This window comes from Oncorhynchus gorbuscha, linkage group LG03 (assembly GCF_021184085.1).
Source record: "Oncorhynchus gorbuscha isolate QuinsamMale2020 ecotype Even-year linkage group LG03, OgorEven_v1.0, whole genome shotgun sequence".
NCBI lineage: Eukaryota > Metazoa > Chordata > Actinopteri > Salmoniformes > Salmonidae > Oncorhynchus > Oncorhynchus gorbuscha.
Window position 1 is genome coordinate 34607437 of NC_060175.1, and position 13288 is coordinate 34620724.

General features: G+C 40.7%; 1 pseudogene; it reads left to right on the top strand.

Moving 5' to 3' along the window:
* Window positions 1–1196: 1196 nt before the first annotated feature.
* Window positions 1197–12711, top strand: LOC124019693 (annotated as a pseudogene).
* Window positions 12712–13288: the final 577 nt, after the last annotated feature.

The following is a 13288-nucleotide window of genomic DNA, read 5'->3' on the forward strand; positions in this document are numbered from 1 at the left end:
TTAAAGCAACAGTAAAAGCACTTCAAAGCAACAGTAATCACACTTTAAAGCAACAGTAATCACACATTAAAGCAACAGTAATCACACTTTAAAGCAACAGTAAAAGCACTTCAAAGCAACAGTAATCACACTTTAAAGCAACAGTAATCACACTTTAAAGCAACAGTAATCACACGTTAAAGCAACAGTAATCACACTTTAAAGTGCCAGTAATCACACTTTAAAGCTACAGTAATCAATAAAGCAACAGTAATAGCACTTTAAAGCAACAGTAATAATAGTAATCACACTTTAAAGCACCAGAAAAGCACTACAAAGCAACAGTAATCACACATTAAAGCAACAGTAATCACACTTTAAAACAACAGTAATCACACTTTAAAGCAACAGTAAAAGCACTTCAAAGCAACAGTAATCACACTTTAAAGCTACAGTAATCATACTTTAAAGCAACAGTAATAGCACTTTAAAGCAACAGTAAAAGTACTTCAAAGCAACAGTAATCACACTTTAAAGCAACAGTAATCACACTTTAAAGCACCAGTAATAGCACTTTAAAGCACCAGTAATAGCACTTTAAAGCAACAGTAATCACACTTTAAAGCACCAGTAATATCACTTTAAAGCCCCAATAATCACACTTTAAAGCAACAGTAATCACACTTTAAAGCACCAGTAATAGCACTTTAAAGCATCAGATATAATATTGTACTTGCATAGGGTAGTTCAAATACTTTTTTTATGTTGGAATATGGAATATGGTTACTGGGCTATTATTTTGTATGTGAAGGTAATAAAGACTACCACTGACTGACTAGCATTTTTGTCCTTTTCAACTTTTTGTTTCAAGATAAGAATTGGATGTTAGTGATTGGTTCGTAATGCCTGACGAGTTCCTATGAACAGAGATCTGTATATAATGACGAGATACTAATGTATCCGCCCTAACAAATGGGAGTAGTTGTCCCAAAGGCGGGAAGACAGGTGACAAGTTTACATCGAAAATAAGCTCATTGTAACGCATTGGGTTCATTTTGGACAGATTTTGGCGAGAGTGAAAACTCTCGCTTCGCCTCTTCCTCTCTGCTTTAAACTTGCAGTGCCTTCTTTACGCGTAGCGGCTCCTTTAAAATAAACGCAGTGTGAATGAATTTGAGCCACGCTGCGCTGACGTAGGGGACTTTGGTGTAGACCCAGACGAGGGTACAGAAGAGGAGAATAACGGAGAGAATAAGGACTATTGTTTTGCAGGAAATGTTCTTGGCATTTTGATCAACCAAACTGGACATGCGATACAAATTTATTTGCTGGGGTAAAATGACCTGTGTTCCATTTATTGAGATACAACATCATATTTTACATAATCAATTGTAAACTATACCACAAATTAGAATGTCCTACATAGTGACGTTCAAAATGCTTAATTGAACTATTCTAGATATACAATCTGAAAAGTATTATTCTGTCGATGTGCCAATATTATTATAGAGTAGCTATTTCTCGAAAGAAATAAAACAATTGGGGATTAGTTAGCCTCTTTTTGCGCCATAATCTAAAGTAAAATCGACCAAGGCCTCTGAAAAATATATAACTGAGTCTCAGAGAGAGGGAGGGGTTCAGTGACCCTGCAGCCTGACACTGGACAGGGAGGAGAAAAGTGATATATCCCCAGGACACCACTGCCTCTTCTTGCACTCTCTCTCTCTGTTCCCCTGGAGAGCACGGCAAGAGACACATCATGCAACATAATGGTAATGGGAAGGAGAAGCAGTCGATGAACCAATCCGACCCTCAGCTCCAGGGGATGACTGATGGCAGCGGACCACACATCCCAGGCAATGACACCCCAAGCGGTCCCACACTCTTCCAACTGCCCGCCCATTCCCAACTGGAGTTCAAACGCAACGCAGTCACAGAGGACTACAAAATAACAACTCAAGTACTAGGACTGGGTATCAACGGGAAAGTGCTGGAATGCTACTGCAAGAAGACAGGGGATAAATGTGCGCTCAAGGTGTGTGTGTGAGAGAGAGAGAGAGAGAGAGAGAGAGAGAGAGAGAGAGAGAGAGAGAGAGAGAGAGAGAGAGAGAGAGAGAGAGAGAGAGAGAGAGACCATCAGTCATCAGACGCAAGTGGAACCATGTATTTTAGGTCTTGCTTGCTTTCTTTCCTTACCCACTGATGTAAATGGCAGGACACATGATAATGTGCAGTGGTAATGATAAGGGGGAGAATAGTAATCAATTATTCACTATTCTTTCATCTCAGACAGTCTCCTCCTCAATCTCTTGCATCTTTCTTATTGGTTCGCTAGGACCAATGGAATCAAGTCCTTTGTCTGATTTCCGTTGGAGTTGTATGAAGGACATACGCCCACCTTGGATATAATGCTGAAAACATATGATTGCCAGTCACATCCCCAATAATTTACAGTACATACGTGGGCATCAGTGTACATGCTTGCAGTATACAGTATCTGATGTGCAGAAGTTGACATTCGTGCAGGGAAGTTACTGTCACCTGAGTCTCCTCTACTTCCTCTGATATATTTACTGTACCAACAGACAAGACGAAGTTGCCTGTTTCTCTTTTAAAGAGGTCCACTTAAGCACTGATAACACCAATCGATCAGGGCAGATTTAACTGTCTCTCTGTGAGCCGGTTTGGAGAGGAGCCACAGGCGGCAACAGTGCTGCCCTTTAAACTAACTAGATTACTCCTGCACATACAGATCTGGGGAGAGACAGGGATGTACTGTCTGGGACCGGGTCTTATGCAGAGAGTTTTGTGTTAGTGCCTGTGGTCAATGTAATTTTGTATGGACAATGCCATGCTCTGTCTGGACTGATTCTATGTTCCATCTAGGAGGATTTAGTCTGGTGAGATCCTAAATTAGGGATGGGCAACAGGGACCACAGTGTGCAGACTTTTGTTTCAGCCATGTTCTGATATACCTGATTCAACTCATGAAGGCCTTCAGTTTACTTTACTATTAGTTTAACCTGGTGTGTTTGTACTGGGATGGAGCAAAAGCTTGCATATAATGCGACCAAAACTGTCCATCCCTGTCGTTAAGTTCTGCCTTGGCAAGCACTCTACGCCCTATCTATCCTTCTGGACACGGGGTTCTGTGGTCTGATTAAATGTTGAGTGTTTACTTCCGTCCTTTGAAGGTCAACCACTGAAATAGTGAGCAATTTGGAAACAGTTCTACGTCAACAAGTTGTGTAAATTCAAAACCTGCAAAGTCAGTTAGTTAGCATGTCCAACAGCGACCAGGAATATTCTTAAAAAACAAGAACTGAAACGCCATGAGCCCGCTTTCATTGGAACATTCTCAATCTCCAAAATAGTTCCACATTCTTTTTTCCAGGGACACCAAAGATAGCTGGATGAAATGTGATTAGGAGGAGGATCAGTTATACTGGCACATGTGAATACATGCTTATGTTCTGTTCTGTTTGTGTTATGAACAATGTTTAGGCTGAGTATTAGGTTCCTCCTCTATAAACAGTTTAATCTCAACCTGCTCTCTCCTTCCTGTCCCAAAATGCACTAGTTCCTGTCATAAACAGAGGAGAGGCTAGTTTCTCTGACTGTGGTGTCTGGGGATATGGGATCCCTCCCAACCTCACATCTAATCCCTTTGCAAGTTTGTTATTACTGGTACATTTTGAATGCACTTATAAAATGCAGCATTCATTCTAAAATTTCTGCAGGGAATCCTCCTGCAAAGCAAATTACATGTTTTTTTCAATCACTTTGGTGCAATTTTAAGTATGTGGTACATATTAAAAACTCAAAGAACAAAAATCTAAACAGAATCTAAACAAAAATCTAAACAGATCATCAAATGGCTCATGTTTCGAAATTCCAAGCACATTTTCAGTTGACTGAGTACAACAAATACCTATGGGACCTATGATTTCTTAATCCGGCTCGGTATGTGCCACCATTTGGAATTATACTGTAGTGTAGTGTACAATGCAGTTAAATAAAGGTTAAATAACAAATGTAATAATAATATAAAACAATATATTCCACTCATTATCTGAATTTCTGTTATCCACTGTAAGCCGATATATTTCAAGCAGAGAGACAGGAGAGGCGATACTGTATCAGGTTACAAGTCACGTAGAAAAGGTGATCTTTTTCAATGTTGCATGGGGCAGGAATGGCATACAACGCCGTGCTCCTTTTTTAAATAGCCAACTGCTTTAAAATACCCCAGTTTCTTATGATTTGTCCTACATTTGTACTCTATAGGGATAATGAAACTGTAAGAATGACATACTTCTCAAAATGCCCACAAACTGTAATTGGATACACATTATAAAAATAATTGTGCTTGTCAAGTTACAGAATTATCAAATGCTGTATGAAATTCTTTCTATTCAGCACTTCAAAAGGAACCGTTTTGAAATGTATATATAACATTTTTACTATTGGATTAAATGGTAGTTAAAATGACTAAATGGGGAGTCTATCAATATCTGATATATTGGTGACTAAACTAAATGTATTTTATGGAAAACTTGCATGAATGACTCAGGGATGAAAGATGTGTGAAACCCCAAATGAATGCAAAATCAAAGGTTCTGAACATGAAATACAATTGTTTTCAGTTAAGAGTTTTGTATTTAGAGTTTAGAAAATATACCACTTACATCTGAAAAATGTGCCAAATTTGAACAAAAACTGTAATATGAATGAATGGTCCAGGTTTGTATTTCGGATGATGAAATGACTGAAATGAGAGTATGTAGAGACTGTGTACGTGTGTGTGTGTTAGAGTGAGAAAGAGCAAGAGTGAAAGAGTGAGAGAAAGAGAAGTGAGAGAGAGAGAGAGAGAGAGAGAGAGAGAGAGAGAGAGAGAGAGAGAGAGAGAGAGAGAGAGAGAGAGAGAGAGAGAGAGAGAGAGAGAGCGGTGGGACTAAGATTGGTCACAGGGCTTTTAACCTGATTGAAGCTATTATTGTGCTCTTGATCAATTCCTTCAAGTGGCTATAGACAACATGTACGCATGCACACAAAAACACACACACAGCACATACATGTTGCATAGATACACATTCACGTTCCCATCATCATATGCACCCATCATCATGCCTTGTCATAGTAAATACTGTATGTTTCTGAAACCTGCACAGTATTATCAACCCTTCTTTCTCTGTGTTTCTATCCCCACTCCTCTGTGGTTGCAGATTCTGCATGATAGTCCTAAGGCGCGGCGGGAGATGGAGCTTCATTGGAGAGTGTCGGGGGGTCCATACATTGTTCGCATCCTCAGCCTGTATGACAACATGCACCAGGGGGAAAAATGCCTGGTTATCGTCATGGAGTGGTAAGGAACACACAGACCACATAAACCAGAATGCATCTGTCTATGATGTATGTATTCTCTCTTAGCTTATCTAGCATGCCAGTCTAGACATTACTAATGACTAGGGCCAGGAGTTTTTCCTGGTCAGGTCACGTGGTCAGAAAATAACTCCTGGGCCTAATGAAAAGCTACACAAACATCAAATGATGTTCCCGCTATCCTTGATCATTGTCTTTGGGCTCTGTAGATTGGGCTCAGTAATTGCCTAGTAATTACTAAGGGACAATGCTTGCCTTGTTTAGGGGAATAGCTTTGTTGTCTTGTTAATTTTAAGAAGCTCTGATCTGTGTCTCTTATTTTACTTCATGTCTCAGTATGGAGGGAGGGGAGCTGTTCAGTCGCATTCAGGCCAAAGGGGACCAGGCTTTCACAGAGAGAGGTGAGTTATGATGGGGAACTATGTTGTGTCATTTACAGTGCTCTGTGATTTATGGTGACCCATATGCTCTATGTTAATCAGATTTATGTCATGGCTTTTAATCAGAGGCTTCAGAGATCATGAGGGACATAGGTACGGCCATTGAGTACCTCCACTACATGGACATAGCTCACAGAGATGTCAAGGTGGGACTATACTTCTAGACACACATCACTCACAGACATGTACACCCATGTATCTCTTTCATCTGACACTCACTGACAGGTGTCTTTACCACTGGTGGTTTTAGTGATGATGTACTTATTGCTTTCGTCTTTTTTACACCTCCCTCCACACGCACACAACAGCCTGAAAATCTGCTCTACACCACCAAGGAGAGCAATGGTGTTCTGAAACTGACTGACTTTGGCTTTGCCAAGGAGACCACCCTCCACAACTCCCTCCAGACACCCTGTTACACCCCTTACTAGGTTGGTGAGTGGTTGGGTCTGTTACACCAGTAGTAGTGTAGTATACTATCCAGATGTGAATGGTGTAGGCTATAACGTTTTATGGTTGACTTTTCCCCACATATTATCCCTGTCTCTGCCTGTCTGTCTGTCTGCCTGACTAGTTGTCTCTTGCTCTCTATTTGTGTCTGTCTGTCTGTCCATCAGCCCCCGAGGTGCTCGGTCCAGAGAAGTATGACAAGTCATGTGACATGTGGTCTCTGGGCATGATCATGTACATCCTGTGAGTACCTAGTGTGTCTTTGTGCTATAAGTGTGACAGTAGGTGTGTGAGAATCAAGTCACAGGCTTCTTATTCACTCTCACTCTCCCTACTGTTCCCTCCTGGGCCTCATTCCTACTCTCCCTTCTCTGCACTGCCTGGTACTCCTCTCCCTCTCTTTCAACACTCGGTTCCTCATGGTCCACGACTTGCTTTCTACCTCTCCTTCTCTCTCTCCTTGTATTTAGTATGAATGACTGTGAAAGGACTGTTAAATGACTGTGAAAGGACTGTTAAAGGACTGTTAAAGGACTGTTAAATGACTGTTAAATGACTGTTAAATGACTGTTAAAGGACTGTTAAATGACTGTTAAAGGACTGTTAAATTACTGTTAAAGGACTGTTAAATGACTGTAAAAGGACTGTTGAATGACTGTTAAATGACTGTTAAATGACTGTTAAAGGATTGTTAAATTACTGTTGAATTGCTGTTGAATGAGTGTTAAAGGACTGTTAAATGACTGTTAAAGGACTGTTAAATGACTGTTAAAGGACTGTTAAATTACTGTTGAATTGCTGTTGAATGAGTGTTAAAGAACTGTTATAGGACCATTAAAGGACCGTTTAATGACTGTTAAATGACTGTTAAAGGACTGTTAAATTGCTGTTAATTTGCTGTTGAGTGACTGTTGAATGACTGCTGAATGACTGTTGAATGAGTAAAGTGTGTGCTGTATCCCCAGGCTGTGTGGATTCCCTCCTTTCTACTCTAACACGGGCCAGGCCATCTCTCCAGGGATGAAGCAGAGGATCAGGATGGGCCAGTACAACTTCCCTAACCCTGAGTGGGCCGAAGTGTCGGAGGAAGGTCAGACTAGAGGCAATTGAATACTGTGGGTTGGGATGGTCTATACTAGAGGTAGAGGCTTCACTGCAATACAAACTATGTTCTGCTAATTACAAAATATTTTGGACGGATTCGTCTACGGTTGTGATTTGTAGGTCCTTTGACAGACATCTTGTCTAGTTTACCTGATGTTCATGTTTTATCTGTTATGCTTGTTGACCTATGACCATACCCTCTGTAGCCAAACAGCTGATCAACCAGCTGCTGAAGACAGACCCAAACGAGAGGATGACCATCGGGCAGTTCATGAACCACCCCTGGATCAATGTGAGGGTGCTGCTTACTGCATGCCTGAGAACACTGTCTGAGTGCGGTTGATAACACGAGACTAATTCACACTGTGTATGTGTATGTGTGTGTGTGTGTGTGTGTGTGTGTGTGTGTGTGTGTGTGTGTGTGTGTGTGTGTGTGTGTGTGTGTGTGTGTGTGTGTGTGTGTGTGTGTGTGTGTGTGTGTGTGTGCGTGCGTGCGTGCGTGCGTGCGTGCGTGCGTGCGTGCATACGTGTTGACATTAAAGCAGTCGATGGTGGTTCCTCCTACTCCTCTGCACACATCCCGTGTTCTGACAGAGGACAGAGAACTGTGGGACGATGTCAAGGTGAGTCTAGAGAGCTGTCAAACACTGACACTCTGTGGTATGAAAAAACACTGCATATCAATGGCCCAGTTTAATCTAACACTAACATTAAGAAGCCACTGGATGGTGTTAAACAGTAGATTTGTAAGAACCATATTGCAACTATCTACAGTGCCTGTAGAACAGTATCATACCCTTGACTTATTCCAAATGTAATTAAATGTTGTTGTGTTGCTGCCTGAATTCAAACTGGATTAAATAAATATGTTTTCTCACCCATCTACACACAATACCACATAATGACAAAGTGAAAACATGTTTTTAGGAAAATGTGCCAAATATATTGAAAATGATTTACAGAAATATCTAATTGACATACAGTGGGGCAAAAAGTATTTAGTCAGCTACCAATTGTGCAAGTTCTCCCACTTAAAAAGATGAGAGAGGCCTGTAATTTCCATCATAGGTACACTTCAACAATGACAGACAAAATAAGAAAAACAATTCCAGAAAATCACATTGTAGGATTTTTTAAATGAATTTATTTGCAAATTATGGTGGAAAATAAGTATTTGGTCACCGACAAACAAGCAAGATTTCTGGCTCTCACAGACCTGTAATTTCTTCTTTAAGAGGCTCCTCTGTCCTCCACTCGTTACCTGTATTAATGGCACCTGTTTGATCTTGTTATCAGTATAAAAGACACCTGTCCACAACCTCAAACAGTCACACTCCAAAATCCACTATGGCAAAGACCAAAGAGCTGTCAAAGGACACCAGAAACAAAATTTTAGACCTGCACCAGGCTGGGAAGACTGAATCTGCAATTGGTAAGCAGCTTGGTTTGAATAAACTGTGGGAACAATTATTAGGAAATGGAAGACATACAAGACCACTGATAATCTCTCTCGATCTGGGGCTCCACACAAGATCTCACCCCGTGGGGTCAAAATGATCACAAGAACAGTGAGCAAAAATCCCAGAACCACACGGGGAACCTAGTGAATGACCTGCAGAGAGCTGGGACCAAAGTAATAAAGCCTACCATCAGTAATACACTATGCCGCCAGGGACTCAAATCCTGCAGTGCCAGACGTGTCCCCCTGCTTAAGCCAGTACATGTCCAGGCCCGTCTGAAGTTTGCTAGAGAGCATTTGGATGATCCAGAAGAAGATTGGGAGAATGTCATATGGTCAGATGAAACCAAAATATAACATTTTGGTAAAAACTCAACTCGTTGTGTTTGGAGGACAAAGAATGCTGAGTTGCATCCAAAGAACACCATACCTACTGTGAAGCATGGGGGTGGAAACATCATGCTTTGGGGCTGTTTTTCTGCAAAGGGACCAGAACGACTGATCCGTGTAAAGGAAAGAATGAATGGGGCCATATATCGTGAGATTTTGAGTGAAAACCTCCTTCCATCAGCAAGGGCATTGAAGGTGAAACATGGCTGGGTCTTTCAGTATGACAATGATCCCAAGCACACCGCCCGGGCAACGAAGGAGTGGCTTCGTAAGAAGCATTTCAAGGTCCTGGAGTGGCCTAGCCAGTCTCCAGATCTCAACCCCATAGAAAATCTTTGGAGGGAGTTGAAAGTCCACATTGTCCAGCAACAGCCCCAAAACATCACTGCTCTAGAGGAGATCTACATGGAGGAATGGGCCAAAATACCAGCAACCGTGTGTGAAAACCTTGTGAAGACTTACAGAAAACATTTGACCTCTGTCATTGCCAACAAAGGGTATATAACAAAGTATTGAGTTAAACTTTTGTTATTGACCAAATACTTATTTTCCACCATAATTTGCAAATAAATTCATAAAAAATCCTACAATGTGATTTTCTGGATTTCTTTCCTCATTTTGTCTGTCATAGTTGAAGTGTACCTATGATGAAAATTACAGGCCTCTCTCATCTTTTTAAATGGGAGAACTTGCACAATTGGTGGCAGACTAAATACTTTTTTGCCCCACTGTAAGTATTCACACGTCTTTTCTATGATACTCCAAATTGAGCTCTGGTGCATCCAATTTCCTTTGATCACCCTTGAGATGTCTCTACAACTTGATTGGAGTCCACCTGTGGCTAATTCAATTGTCTGGACATGGTTTAGAAAGAAACCCACCTATCTATATAAGGTCCCGCAGTTGACGCTGCATGTCAGAGTAGAAACGATATCTTGAAGTCTGTGGAACTATCCGTAGATCTCAGAGATTGTGATGATGGGGAAGGCTATAAAACATTTCTAGAGTGTTGAATGTTTCTGGTTTCCACTATTGGCAAATTGAAAAAGTATGGAACTTCCCAGACTCTGCCTAGAGCTAGCTGTATGACCAAACTGAGTAACCAGGCAAGAAGGACCTTGGTAAAGGAGTTGATCAAGAACCCAATGACCACTCTGACAGAACTACAGAAGCCCTTGACTGAGATGGGAGAACCTGCCAGAAGGACATCAGTCTCTGGAGCACTTAACCAATCTGTGATTTGTGGGAGAGTAGCCAGATGGAAGCAACTCCTGAGAAAAAGGAACATGCCAGCAGGCCTAGGGCATGGTGGTGGCAGCATCATGCTGTGAGGATGCTTTTCAGTGGCAGGGACTGAGAGTAAGGTAATGATAGAGGGGACAATGAATGGAGCCAAGTACAGGCAAATCCTTGATGAGAACCTGCTTCATAATTCAAATTATCTTAGACTGGGTCGAATATTTATGTTCCAACAGAACAATGACCCCAAACATACAGCCAAAGCAACATTGGCTTCAGAACAAGAATGTGAAGGTCCTTCAATGGCCCAGCCAAAGCCCAGACTTGAATCCCATTGAAAATCTGTAGAAAGACTTGAATATTGCTGTTTGCCGCTTTCTATCTAATTTAACAGAGCGTGAGAAAATCTGCAAGGAAGAATGGGAGAAAATCCCCAAATCACGATGTGTTAAACTGAAAGACATACCCAAGACGACTTAAAGGGAAATTGCCTACTAATTGCCTACTTATTTTCCTCTACCCTTTTCATTTAGAAATGTCCCTTTAAATCTGTAATCCCTGGCAAAGGTGCTTTTCCAAAGTATTGACTCAGGGGTGTGAATACCAGTACCAGTCAAACGTTTGGACACAAAAGTTCACAGCAATTGGAACCAAAAATCTCAAATTTGGATTCATCATACCAAAGGACAGATTTCTACCGGTCTACTGTCCGTTGCTCGTGTTTCTTGGCCCAAGCAAGTCGCTTCTTCTTATTGGTGTCCTTTAGTAGTGGTTTCTTTTCAGCAATTCGACCATGAAGGCCTGATTCACTCAGTCTCCTCTGAACAGTTGTTGAGATGTTGAGATTTGTCTGTTACTTGAATTCGGAAGCATTTATTTCAGCTGCAATTTCTGAGGTTGGTAATTTTCCAGATTGACTGACCTTTAGTTCTTAACTTCTTGCGTCGAGCAATCCTGTATCCGGGAGCGTAATCATAGCCTCAAGCTCATTACCATAACGCAACGTTAACTATTCATGAAAATCACAAATGAAATTAAAGAAATATATTCACTCACAAGCTTAGCCTTTTGTTAACAACACTGTCATCTCAGATTTTCAAAATATGCTTTTCAACCATAGCTACACAAGCATTTGTGTAAGAGTATTGATAGCTAGCATAGCATTAAGCCTAGCATTCAGCAGGCAACATTTTCACAAAAACAAGAAAAGCATTCAAATAAAATCATTTACCTTTGAAGAACTTCGGATGTTTAACAATTTTTTGGTTACTACATGATTCCATATGTGTTATTTCATAGTTATAATGTTTTCACTATTATTTTACAATATAGAAAATAGTAAAAAGGAAGAAAAACCTTTGAATGAGTAGGTGTGTCTAAACTTTTTACTGTTACTGTATGTAAATTAGATATTTCTGTATTTCTTTTTCACGAAATTTGCACAAATTTCTAAAAACATATTGTTTTCTTTTCACTGTCATTATGGAGTACTGTGTGTAGATGGGTGAGCATTTTTAGACTCAGGCTGTAACACAACAAAATGTGGAATAAGTCAAAGGATATGACTACTTACTTAAGGCACTGTATCTGTATTGTCTGGATCCAGGATGAGATGACCAGTGCTCTGTCCACCATGCGTGTGGACTATGACCAGGTGAAGATCAAAGATCTAGACATGTCCAATAACCCACTGCTCAACAAGCGACGCAAGAGACCGGCTGCTGGGGGTTTGAGGGAGAGGAGTGAGGAGGGGGAGGTGGTGTGTGATTAGGAGGAGGATGCGCAACGGTTTGCAACAGCCAGTGAAAGGCTGAGGGGAAAGGAGAGCGAGGAGGGGAGGGGATGTTTTATTAAAACCTCTAGGCTACTGATCTTGTGTTTATATTACTTATTTTATTAATTCCTCACAGCTTTTTTAAAAGTCAGAATACAAACACCCCAATATTGTTAGGAGTTGGTAAAGACCTTCTTTTGAATTAACGTAATTATGTCTCCCTCAAATGCTCGACTGCTTTTTATACGACCGGTGTGTCTAATCCTGAATGCTGATTGGTTGAAAGCGCATTCCAGCAGGGGTTTATTCCACAAATTACCACCAGCTAAATCTATGACGTTAAAATGCCTATTTACTCTGTTCCATTTGACGGAGCATTCCACTGTCTCATCATCCCAGGCGAGAGAGAGAGGCAGGCAGCGTTTCTCAGCCAGTCGAAATAATGAATCAGCTGGCATCATTTTTAGGGATATATACAAAGAAATGTCAATTGAAAAAAGGTCAAATGAAAAGAAGTGCAGCTAGTTTGCAGACTTTCCAGCTAGCTTCTCTGAACAACAGTGTCCTGACGAGAGAGCACATTTTCTATGCCAGGCAAAATCATACCTCATTAGCTCATTGTTATGGATGTGTCCAAATAAATGTCACTAGAAAACAGCTTAAACAAATGCATATACTGTTATTATTCTGTCTGCATTGTTTGACATGACTGTAAATTAGCCTTAGTTCGCTAGCTAGCAAGCAAGGGATAAAAACGTTTTTCCAGCCAAAGATAGGAGTCACAAAAAGCAGAAATATGGATAAAGTTAATCACTAACCTTTGATGATCTTCATCAGATGACACTCATAGGACATCATGTTACACAATATATGTATGTTTTGTTCGATAATGTGCATATTTATATCCAACAATCTCAGTTTACATTGGCGCGTTACGTGCAGTAATGTTTTGATTCCAAAACATCCGGTGATTTTGCAGAGAGCCACATCAAATCCCAGAAATACTCATAATAAAAGATACAAGTGTTATTCACAGAATTAAAGATAGACTTCTCCTTAATGCAACCGATG